The 13,203-nt window shown below is 38.3% G+C and overlaps 1 protein-coding gene across 7 annotated transcripts in view; it reads left to right on the top strand.

Moving 5' to 3' along the window:
* The window catches only part of DYM (dymeclin), a 439,642-nt gene that overhangs the window by 28,402 nt on the left and 398,037 nt on the right, over positions 1 to 13,203 (top strand). The window lies entirely within an intron of this gene.

The raw sequence follows: 13,203 nt of genomic DNA, 5'->3' as shown, positions 1-13,203 counted from the left end.
ATTTTTAAAAAAATTTTATTTACTTTTTAAGAGCTTTCTTATGATAGGCAGAATAGTAGCCCTCCAGAGAAGTCCATGTCCTTGTCTGCAGAATCTAAATATGTTACATTACATTGCAAAGGGGAATTAAAGTGGCAAATGGCATTAAGGTTACTAATCAGCTGCCCTTAAAATAGGGAGATTATCCTGGATTATCTGGGCAGGCCCAGTATAATCACAAGGATTCTTGAAAGTGGAAGAGGGAGGTAGAAGAGAAAGTCAGATGTGATGTGAGGAGGACCTATCCTGCCCTTGATGGCTTTGAAGTTGGAAGGGAGGTCATGAGCCAAGAAATGTGAGCAGCTTCTAGAAGCCGGTGGAGGCAAGGATGCAGATTTCCCTCTAGAGCCTCCAGAAAGGAATGCAGCCTTCTTGACATCTTGATCTTAGCTTATTGAGTGTCAGACTTCTGACCTGCAGAACTGTAAGATGATAAATTTATGTTGTTTACACCACTAAATTTTGATGACTTTTATAGTAGCAATACAAAAGTAATACACTTTTTGAGATATGCTTCATATATCATGTAATTCACCCATTTAAAGTATATTCAGTGTTTTTATTCACAGAATTGTGTAACAATCTCCAGTCAATGTTAGAACATTATTATCCCAGGAAGGACTTCTATCCCATGCCCATTAGCATACATTAACCCAAACTCTAGATTGCACTAGCAACCACGTATTCATTTATTTTTTGACGGGGAGTTTCACTCTGCCACCTAGGAGTGCAGTGGTGTGATCTCTACTCAGTGCAATCTCTGCCTCCTGGATTCAAGCAATTCTCCTGCCTCACCCTCTGAAGAAACTGGGATTACAGATGCATGCCACCACATCTGGCTAATTTTTGTATTTTTTGTGGAGATGAGGTTTCACCATGTTGGCCAGGCTGGTCTCGAATTCCTGACCTGAAGTGATCCACCCTCCTCAGCCTCCCAAAGTGCTGGGATTACAGGTGTGAGCCATTGCACCTGCCCATGAATTTAGTAACTACTACTAAGTTTGCCTCTTCTAGATGTTTCATGTAAATGGAATTGTAACAGTAGGTGGTCTTTTGTAACCGGGTTCTTTTTTTTTCTTTTTCTTTTTTAGAGATGGGGTCTCGTTACGTTGCCCAGGCTGGTCTTGTACTCCTGGGCTTAAGCAGTCCTCCCACTTTGGCACCCCAAAGTGCTGGGATTACTAGCGTGAGCCACCACACCTGGCCGTGACTGGCTTCTTTGACTGGGTGTAATATTCATACATGTTGTAGCATGTACCAATACTTCCCTTCCATTCCTTTTTTTATTTTTTTGAGACAGGCTGGATTGCAGTGGTATGGTCATAGCTCATTACAGCCTTGAACTCCTGGGCTCAAGTGATCCTTCCACTTCGTTACTGAGTAGCTGGGACCACAGGCATGTGCCACCATGCCTGCCTGTTTTTTTTTTTTGTTTTTTTTTTGTTTTTTTTTTTTTTTTTGAGACAGAGTCTTGCTCTGTTGCCAGGCTAGAGTGCAGTGGGGTTGATCTCGGCTCACTGCAACCTCTGCCTCTTGGGTTCAAGCAATTCTCCTGCCTTAGTCTCCCAAGTAGCTGGGATTATAGGCACACGCCACCATGCCCAGCTAATTTTTGTATTTTTAGTAGAGACAGATTTCACCATGTTGACCAGGATGGTCTCTATCTCCTGACCTTGTGATCTGCCTCCCTCAGCCTCCCAAAGTACTGGGATTATAGGTGTGAGCCACCATGCCCAGCCCATGCTTGGCTGTTTTTTAAAAAAAAATTTTGTAGACATAAGGTCTTGCGATGTTGCCCAGGCTGGTCTTGAATATCTCACCTCAAGTAATCCTTCTTCCTCTGCTTCTGAAAGTTTTGGGATTATAGGCATGAGCCACTGCACCAGCCTCCATTCCTTTTTATTGCTGAGTGATATTCCATTGTGTGGATATACTACGTTTTGTTTATCCATTCAGAAATCATTTGGGTTGTTTCTATATTTTGTTCATTATTTTTTAAGTATCTTAAAGTATATTTTTTTACATAACCCTAATACCACTATCACACCCAACAAAATTAACAATAATTCCTGCTACCCAGTTTATATTTAATTTTTTCCAGTTGTTTTATAGTTTATTACAATTAGGAGCCAAATAAGGTGCATATGTTGCATTTGATGGTTCTCGTTCTTCAGTGTGTTTTAATCTAGAGTATAGGTATCCACTTCCCACCCTTGCCACTATTTTCTCCTTCATGCCATTTAAAAAACAAATTGTGTCAGTTTTTCTGTAGAATGTTCCATCTTCTGTATTTATCTGATTGCTTCTCTCACCTTGTAACTTGTTCTTTTATCCCATATATTTCCTGCAAATTGGAAATGAGATTTAAAAGCTTGATAAAATGTAGGTTAATCATTTTTTGGTAAGGTATTCCTTATGTAGAAAAAGTATGTTTTATATCAGTTATCATGCTAAGATTGATCAGAGTTTTGAGTGTATTTTAGCATCTGTTGATTTCTATCTGAATCACCTGTTTTATAAGAGGTTACAAAATGGTATTTCTAATATGGTCATTTCTACATTTATTAACTGGAGTTCTTCTGTCAAGAGGACTTTACATCATCAGGTTATGTAAAGTTTTTATTGTATGTATTACTAAATAAGGGTAAGCACTTCATTTTGTTTCTTTGCCAGTTTTCAGAAAGGGATTGCTGTAATCGTGACAAATGAATCTGTACTTCTCTTCTCCCTTGACCTCAGAGGTAGAGGGCCTATTTCTCTTGTCTTTTGAGGGTAAATTCACTCACACACACACACACACAGACACACTCTCTCTCTTTCTCTCTCTCTCTCTCTTTCTCTCTCTCTCTCTCTCTCTGTCTCTCACGTTTTTTAGTGTGACTAATTGCAGCCATTTTTTTTTTAATTTTTAAAATAATTTTTTTTTTGTTGTACTTTAGGTTTTGGGGTACATGTGCAGATCATGCAGGGTTGTTGCATAGCTACTTACATGGCAAGGTGGTTTGCTGCCTCCATCCTCCTGTCACGTATTTCTGGCATGTCTCCCCATGTTATCCCTTTCCAACCTCCCCACCCTCCACTGTCCCTCCCCTGGCCCCCCTGCAACAGACCCCAGTATGTGATGCTCTCCTCCCTGTGTCCATGTGTTCTCATTGTTCAATACCCACCTATGAGTGAGAACATGCGGTGTTTGATTTTCTGTTCTTGTGTCAGTTTGCAGAGAATGATGGTTTCCAGATTCATCCATGTCCCTACAAAGGACACGAACTCACCATTTTTTATGATTTAGCTGTTTTTCTTTTTGATACCCAGTTCAGCAAGTTTTGGATAGTGGTCCTTGTGGTTTTATTTGCCTTTTTTTTTTTTTTTTTTTTTTTTTGAGACGGAGTTTCGCTCTTGTTACCCAGGCTGGAGTGCAATGGCGCGATCTCGGCTCACCGCAACCTCTGCCTCCTGGGTTCAGGCAATTCTCCTGCCTCAGCCTCCTGAGTAGCTGGGATTACAGGCATGCGCCACCATGCCCAGCTAATTTTTTGTATTTTTAGTAGAGACGGGGTTTCACCATGTTGACCAGGATGGTCTCGATCTCTTGACCTCGTGATCCACCCGCCTCGGCCTCCCAAAGTGCTGGGATTACAGGCTTGAGCCACTGCACCCGGCCTATTTGCCTTTTTTAAATATTTAAGATTGTGTTTATTTTCATATGTTTAAGGAGTATTGGTATTTCCTTTTCCATGAACTGTTTATATCTTTTAGCAATAAATTTTAATTTTTAACTTTATTGTATACAATTGGATTGTGCCTTAGAAGTTTAACTTAGTTTAAGTTGGGCGCGGTGGCTCATGCCTGTAATCCCAGCGGTTTGGGAGGCTGAGGTAAGTGGATCACCTGAAGTCAGCAGTTCAAGACCAGTCTGGTCAACATGGTGAAACCCTGTCTCTACTAAAATACAAAAAAATTAGCTGAGCATGGTGGCGAGTGCCTGTAATCCCAGCTAGTCGGGAGGATGAGGCAGGAGAATCTCAGTTGCAGTGAGGCGGAGGCTGCAGTGAGCTGAGATTGCACCACTGTGCTTCAGCCTGGGTGACAAGAGCAAGACTCTGTCTCAAAAACAAACAAAAAAAACGAAAAGAAGTTTAACTTAGTTTATAATTAATCCGATGACTTGGATTAGATATATTTTATATTAAAGTGGTTACTTATTTCTGCTTCTGAGATCCTTGGAAATTTTTGTTATTATGGCTTTATAGTTTGTTTTGTTAATTACTACTTTTACTGAAAGATTTATTTGCTGCTCTCATGTGTTTATTCTTTTTGCTGCCATTCCCTTTTCTTAAACCACCCTGGTTTATAGTGAAAGGTATAAAGGGATCTTAGAAAGTGAAAAAACTGTGAAGTAAATAAACTGCATTGTAAATCTGTGGGGATATATTTATAAAGGTTTCTCTCCCCACCACCACCTCAAGTGAGTCCACATGATAGAGGTTTCGTTTGTGGTGTTGCATATACTTTTGGCCTTTCTGTCACTTTCTCTTTGAGACTGCTCTGCTCCTCAGTGATGGTATTTGATGTGTGATCTTGGGACTGAGTAGGCTTTGAGGTAGCAGGTGCCGCCTCGTTGACAAAGTCAAGGACCAAGATTACCTAGTTTATGAATTATTCAGGACTAAGATGATTCTCAGTAGAGGAGACTCTGAATCTAGATAATTCTGAGATTCTTCACCCTTGGGATTCCTTAGATACACATGTGCTGTTTTCAAGTAAAGTCCACTTTTTGCAGCAAAAAATTGATGTTTGCTGCAATCTTTAGAAATGCTAATAAGGTCTTTAGGACTAATCTGATCCTTCCTTACTATTAACTAATTTTAGCATTAGAGTAATCAGAGTTTCCAGGTGTAGTTGCAAAATCTTACTTAAATTATTTAATATTTTTAATTTTTCACCATGTTAAAATTAGTTGTGCAGCATAGGCCTGAAACAAAATGAAGACTAATTAAAGACTAAATGTTAAGTAATATATACTGTTTTTTTTCCTAAATATTTTGAACTACTTATATCACTGATTTTAATACATGTTTCTAAACTAGTACATAATAGCAGCAAAAATGAAAAACAGACCTGTGCTTATTTTTTGTTTCATAGGCACCCGAGGCTATGTGTGTGTGAACATAATCATGTGAGTCATGCTTGTCATTGAGGACTGCTGGACTAAATGACCTATCTTTATGTATCAAACAATGCATTTATTTGTTTCTCAGGCCATAACAGTTAGCTAGATATATGATGTCTCTTGTCCTTAAAGGGCTTATGTCTTATCTGTAAATCAATAAGTATGGTGAAAAATGATAAAGGGTGTTATAGAAGAATTGCATTTTATGCATATGCAAACAAATACACATATACATTTCCTCTCTTTTTTTGACAAATAATAGCATGCATGTTGTACACACTTTTTTACTTTGTGCTTTTTTTCATCAGTTATATCTTGGAGAGCCTTCTATATATTAACTTCCTCACTGTTTTTGATGGGGGCCATAGCATATCTTTTCTGAATATACCAGAATTAATTGGATTTACCATTTGAATTGCTTCCAGTGTTTTGTTATTACATATAATGTAGCAATGAATAACTTTATACAGGCTGGATGTGGTGGTTCATCCTTGTAATTCCAGCATTTTGAGATGCTGAGGCAGGAGGATCTTTTGAAGCCAGGGGTTTGAGACTAGCCTGGGCAACACGGTATTTTTGTAGCTATCACTACAAAAAATAAAAAATTAGCTGGGCACAGTGGCTTATGCTTGTAGTTCCAATTACTTGGGAGGCTGAGTCAGGAGGATCGCCTGAGCCCAGGAGTTCAAGGTTGTAGTGACTATAATCAGGCCAATGCTCTCTCCAGCCTGGGCAACAGAGCAAGACCCTGTCTCAAACAACAGCAGCACCACCATCACCACCACCACCACATAATACATGTGGGTAGAAGTGACTTCTTGTACTGTAAAGGAAATGTGATCAAATGACTTCTAGTAATTCTTCTAGTTTGTGTTGAGAGGAATGGGAATCAGGTGTAATAGGCTGGGAGTGCAGAAAGTGCTTCCCAACATATTTCATGTTCAGGGTAAATTGATAAGGCTGCTTGGGTCTAGAGTGGTCTGGGGCTCTGAAGGGTGTAGAGGCTCTGATTGTGTGGAAGGCCGATCTGGGAAATCAAATTCTGTCCACCTGTTACCTGTTTTTGGTACATTTGTTAGAAAGCTGAGGATTAGAAGTAGGCTCCCTTGTAGGGTCTCTTGTTCAGTGCATTTGGAGAAAACATTGTTTCAGAGACATTATTTTTTTAAGTAGGATAAGTGATAGACTGGCAAGTGCAGGAGAAAAAACTAGGACAAAAAAACCGAATCTGAGGTGTCTGTAGCAATGTAGCTGTGATGTGATGAAGGTCTGAATTTCTATTCCTGTGTAGGAAATGGAAAATCCTACATCTCTGTAAGTGGTGTAACCAGCTAATAGCAGTATAGAGATAATACCTTTAAAAAGTTCTTTTGTTTTAAATTAATACTTGATTTGGGTGTTAATAGTTCATGAGCTTAGAGTTCCAGATTTGAGAGCAGCACTGAGCAGTATAGCAGCAACCTGAATACTCTTCTTCAGGGGAATTGTTTTGCTAAAAGGTGCAGTGACTTTGGGTGAAGTGTGAAGAATGGAGGCCATGAAGCATGGGAGGGGGAACATGGATTTTGGAGCCAAACTGACCTTGCCTGAGCTCCACAACTTTGGTCATATTTCCTTACAGTTTGTGGACTTAGGAAAGCTGCTTAATCGTACTGTGCCTGTTGTGCTTTTGTAAAATGGAAATAATCTTACCACGTAGATTCGTAGGGATGATGAAACACCATCACGTACATAAAGTGCTCATCTTTCAAGGAGTAATTACCAATTAGTTTATACAAGACCAAGGACTCTGTCTTGAGAGTTAGTCTAAATATTTAAGGAATGAAAGTAAGCAGCAGAAATTTAACCAATTTTCTGATGACCGCTTTATCTTGATGATTGAAAGTCTTTTGCCTTTTTTGAACTAATTGTTCTGCTGTTTTAAAAATTAGGCCAGACAGTGAGTATAGTAAGAGTTGTCTTTGTATGTAAACAATCTACTTTGTTATTTTTGAGATGGAGCTTCGTTCTTTTTGCCCAGGCTGGAGTGTGGTGGTGTGATCTTGGCTCACTGCAGCCTCTGCCCCCCAGGTTCAAGTGATTCTCCTGCCTCAGCCTCCCAAGTAGCTGAGATTATAGGCACGTGCTACCATGCCTGGCTAGTTTTGTATTTTAGCAGAGATGGAGTTTCACCATGTTGCTCAGGCTGATCTCAAACTCCTGGCCTCAAGCAATCCACCCGTGTCGGCCTCCCAAAGTGCTGGGATTACAGGCGTGAGCCACTATGCCTGGCCACAATCTACTTTTTATAAAGGCTACTTTTCAGAAAACTTTACCATGTTATACAAATTGTATTATATGTACTGAGCACTAGATGGTGCTCATATAAGGCAAAAAGAGCAGCTCTTGATACAGTCACTTAAAACTCATTTTTCTGAGTACCAAGGTAATGCATGTTCATTTTTAATACTTTTAAATACAGGCACCAGGAAAGCAAAAAAAAAAAAAAAGAAAGATAAAAATAATAATAACCAGTAATAACTTGTAAACATTTTGGTGTATATCCTTTCCATTCTCATTTTAATTTATTATTATTTTTTTTTTTTTGACAGACCCAGTCTCACTCTGTCGCCCAGGGTGGAGTGCAGTGGTATGATCTCAGCTTACTGCAACCTCCGCCTCCCGGGTTCAAGGGATTCTCTTGCCTCAGGCTCCAGGATAGCTGGGACTACGGGTGCGCACCATGCTTGGCTAATTTTTTTATTTTTGGTAGAGATGGAGTTTTGCCATGTTGGCCAGGCTGGTCTCAAACTCCTGACCTCAGGCTGAACCCTGGAGATGGAGGTTTCAGTGAGCCTAGATCATGACAGTGCACTCCAGCCTGGATGACAGAGGGAAACTCCTTATCCAAAGAAAAAAAGAAAAAAAAAGTTTTTAAAATTAATATACCTAAAAAAATAGTTATGGAATGTCTTTTGGTTGCCAGGGACTCTTTTTAAGAACTGAAAATGTGTGTGACACGGTCCCTGCCATCATGTAGTTTATATGTTACTGGAGGAGATGAGCGATAAAAAAGTGAACAAATAAATATGTTAGGTCATTTCTGGAAGTATCAAGTGTAAGAAAAGTGAAGCAGAGGGAGGTCATGGAGAGCAATAGCTTTAGGAGATTTCTTGAGCCAGAGAGTCTCTGGGAAAGCAGCATTTGAGCAGACACATTAGTGAAGCCAGGGAGTGAGTCATGCACATTTCGGGGAGAGTATTCTCGGTAGAGGGGGCAGCGAGAGTCAAGAGGCTGAAGCAGGAGTAAGTTCTGCATGTTGGAAGAACAGCAAAAGGCCCGTGTAGCAGAACAGCCAACACGAAACAAATTACATAGGGACTTTGGCTTTGTGAAAGGTTTTTTAAGTCGGATGGTATTCCAGAGATGAGCCTGTTTCCGTGTCACTATTTGGGAATCAAGTCTAGTCTGCTATAATTTACTAACTATCCTATAATATGGAAATATTTTGTTCATGCAATTTTTTATTGTGGTAAAATAAACAAAATTTACCTTTCCAACCATTTTTAAAATTATTGTTTTTTTTGATCTGGTCATCTTGATTTTTGTAACCTTTTCAACCATTTTTAATTGTGCAATTTAGTGGCACTAAGTACATTCACAGGGTTGTGCAGCCGTCCCTGCGATCCCTCTCCAGAATGTTTTCCTCACCTCAGATAGAAATGCTGTACCTGCTAAACAATAACTTCCCGTCCTCTCCCCCCAGTTTCTGATCACCTCTATTTTAATTTCTGTCTCTATCAATTTGACTACTCTGGGTATGTCATATAAGTAGAATCATACAGTATTTGTCTTTTTGTGATTAGCTTATTTCATGTAACATAATGTTTTCTTTTCTTTCTTGTTTTGAAACAGAGTCTCGCTCTGTTGCCCAGGCTGGAGTGCAGTGTCGTGATTTTAGCTCACTGTAACCTCCGCCTCCTATGTTCAAGTGATCCTCCCACCTGAGCCTCCCAAGTAGCTGAGATTACAAGTGTGCACCACCATGCCTGGCTAATTTTTGTATTTTAGTGGAGATGGGGTTTTACCATGTTGGACAGGCTAGTCTTGAACTTCTGACCTCATGTGATCTGCCCACCTGGGCCTCCCAAAGTGCTGGGATTATAGGTGTGAGCCACTGTGCCTGGCCTAGTATAATGTTTTTAAAGTTCATCCATGATGCAATTTCCTTCCATAAGTCAGACTAATACCCACTGTAGTCATAGACCATATCATATAATGTTTTCTAAACTTCAGTTTGCTGTACTCTTATCCTTTTAAAGGGCTTCCATTTCTCTTTAGCATTGTTAGTTTCCACTTGTCACCTTGACTTTTCTTTCAGAGATTTTTCTTGCATCATAAAAAAATTTAATTCTACTGAGATAAATGATCAAAGATAATGATAATTTCATTCTGCTAAGAGGCTTCACTAACATAAGCACCATTGTTAGTTGACCAGTTATTTATTGTGCTCACTGTGTGTCACGTGCTGGGCTCATTGCTGTAGGCACCTCCCTTTGCTTAGTTCTATTATTATTTTTCAAATCTATCATTATTTCCATGTGTGAGAGAACTGAGGCCTAGGAAGTTTGTCTAAAGTCACATAATGAGTAGCAGCTAAGGACCAGATTTAAACCAGGTTTATGTATCTTAAGTCTAAGGAGGAATTCTGTTGACCATCATGCCACACGTGTCTCCTTGGGAAGCACAGACTAATCTGAGACTTAGTTTCACATAATTACTAAAGAGCTGCAAATTAAATTGTGTGGTAGTCTTTGAGAGTAGAACCACCCGATCATATGTTTACATTTTCAAGCACTTTTGTTTTCTTTTTTTTTTTTTTAAATGAATCAAGCACTTTTTTTTTTTTTTTTTTGAGACAGAGTTTCGCTCTTGTTACCCAGGCTGGAGTGCAATGGCGCGATCTCGGCTCACCGCAACCTCCGCCTCCTGGGTTCAAGCAATTCTCCTGCCTCAGCCTCCTGAGTAGCTGGGGCTACAGGCACGCGCCACCATGCCCAGCTAATTTTTTTTTTGTAGTTTTAGTAGAGATGGGGTTTCACCATGTTGACCAGGATGGTCTCGATCTCTTGACCTCGTGATCCACCCGCCTCGGCCTCCCAAAGTGCTGGGATTACAGGCTTGAGCCACCGCGCCCGGCCCTCAAGCACTTTTCAAAGCTGCAGATCGTAATCACAGGTACCTTACGTTTGGATGCCATTATTTACAGCGCTCACACAAGCTGATGGGTAATCTGTTTAGTATTTTAGCCTTGCCTGGAGTGGAGTGTATCTTCTCTCTGTTTAAGCAGAGCTACCTGAATGATCTTTTGTCAAAGTTTCTTAGTCTGTTTCCTCAGTTGACACAAAAGAAGAGAGACATCTGTTGAATTAGGTCATGTTTTTAAGTGACAGAAACAAGTGATTGTAAAAGTATTTTCATCTTCGAATCTTTGATGCATCCTCTGTTTCTATATTTTTAGTCTCTTTGGCACACTGTATGTTCAATTTTATTAGAACTTTTCAAGTTGAAAAATCTGCTCTGTTGTAGAGGGGGGCCTGGGATCACTAGTAAACCATCTTCTAAATTCTGTTTTAGTTTTTTCATCGTAGGTTTGCTTGGTTGGTGACCAAAATAATGTACTAGGCTGTTTTACTCAGGGAATAAATAATTTTGAGACTTTTCTTGGCATCTTATTATATTTTTCAAATTGAGGGACCACAAGAAGTTCAGTTTTTACATCTTGAGTCAAAATCTTTATTTCCTGTCCTTTCATTTATACCTTTCTATGCAAAAATCATTTTAGAATATGCTTAAGTTTTCCCAAGATTAATCAGTCCCCTAAACTAAAAGCTTCAATGGGGAAAATACGTCCTTTAAAGCATTAAAGTAAAGGGACATATAAGTTTTACTCCACATGCATCCTTGATTAGTTTTCTCATTGTGTTGGTTGGAATCTTGTTTTTTTTTTTTTAAGTCAATTTTTTTCTCTTTCTTGAGAAAATAAATACAATATAATTTAGTATAGTAGTTGCTGAAATTTTGACATTTTAATAGTTATAGTTCCTTTCATTTTGGCATGAAATGACAGCATATAGGTTTGTCTGTGAATCACATGAATATAAAAACCTTTTTGGTTCTGCATGGATGCATTAAAAATTGCTATAATTTATATGCAGTTTTTATCCTTTGACTTTTTCCTATGAATGTGTCCTCTTAAGACATTAACCTTTCCACAGTTTAACCACTGAATGAGCTGATTCTTGTTAGTTTTGTGAATGATTTCTATAATTCTCTTTGCTAAGGTAAGGGGGAAAATATCTTCAGAAATGCTTGTATCCTTTCCTGAATGGTTACTTGTTGATTTATTGAGGTCATATCGTAAGCTGACTAACATTATATACTTGTCAGAATTTGTTTGTTGTTGACTGAAAATGACATCAATAATATCAAATGTCAGTTTTGAAAGAATTTTATGGCAGAACTTTCAGCCAAAGGGACTAGGGATTTTCAGTGTTTATAAAACTTATAGTTTCTTTGATTGTTCAGCAAACCTGTGTTCAGAAGTCTGCTGTAACTTCTCTCCCAACAATTTTTTGCCTATCTGCTTTTCCTAAAAAGATTTGAACTATGAATTTCTCGTTTTTCATTAGCCTAAAAGTAAAATAAAACCAGTCTAAATTACTGAAAACTATGAATTAGGGACTATTTAATTTAAAAATTTAGCTTCCTGACCACACTATAGTTTATGATTTCATGGAAGTTACAAGAAAGTTGTCTGTCATCTTACCACTTTCCTTATTAGATTTAGAATTTTGTTTTCTTCCAGTTATTTATAATTCAGATAATGTTAACATGATTGTGATTATAATGTAGATACACTTTTTATAACGATTCATGTATGACACAACTTCTTTTAGGTATACATAGAAATTTCAACTAGTTGCTGGAGTGTTTCTAGATTGATATTGTGTGGGTTTGCCTTAAGAGTATCTAATTTAATATTTTTCATATTGAAAGTATTAATCTGGATGTTAGATGTGTTTATTCTTTTTTTTTAAATTTTCTTGATATGTTTCTTCTTATATCGTGACCTTGGACAAGTTACTTAGGCTCTCTATTTCTGTCACTTGTAAAGTGAGTTTACTCCCACTTCCTTGGTCAACTTCTCAAGGTTTTTAAGAGAAATCAAATAAAATAATAAAGGTGAAAGAATTTTGAATAGTGTATATGGGCCTGTACAAAATGCAAGTTTTCAGCAAATTTATTTGCATGTGAACAATAATATGCTAACATCTTTAAACACATTTATTTTGTAGAAGGTTAAATAATACTTTTTCTAAATCCCCTCCTCTCTCATCAGAATGATTTCTTTAAAGTATAACACAAAAGCCAGTTCCAACTCAATTTATTTAATTTTAATTTTAATTTTTTTGAGACAGGGTTTTGCTGTGTTGCCCTGGCTGGAGTGTAGGTCATTGCAGCCTCCACCTCCTGGGCTCAAGGAGTAGCTGGGACTACAAGCACTCTACCATGCCCATCTAATTTTTTTTTTTTTTTTCTTTTTTGTAGAGACAAGGTCTCACTATGTTGTTTAAGCCTCAACTCAATTTTAGACAAACAGCCCCGAATCCTGAATTAGTAGATTTCAGATCAGTGAAGTTCTGCTAAATGTATATAATAAGAATTTTTTTTTTTAAGGTTGTGGTGTTATACAACCAATTGATAAGCATTTTTTTCTAAGATTATATATTATTCAACTTCTTATTTTATTTTTTTACCTTAATCCCTGAGGAACAACACCCTGGCCTGGCAGTGTTCATTGGGACCTCTTATGATACTTAAAAATCCAGTGGCCAGGTACGGTGGCTTATGCTTATAATCCCAGTACTTGGGGTGGTCAAGGCAGGAAGATTGTTTGAGGCCGGGAGTTCTAGACCAGACTGGGCAACATAGTGAGGCAAAAAAAAAAAAAA

The sequence above is a fragment of the Sapajus apella genome, unplaced genomic scaffold (assembly GCF_009761245.1).
Source record: "Sapajus apella isolate SASKATOON/1434 unplaced genomic scaffold, GSC_monkey_1.0 scaffold109, whole genome shotgun sequence".
NCBI lineage: Eukaryota > Metazoa > Chordata > Mammalia > Primates > Cebidae > Sapajus > Sapajus apella.
The sequence above is the reverse complement of the archived record's forward strand: the minus strand, read 5'-3'. Positions and strand labels throughout refer to the sequence as shown.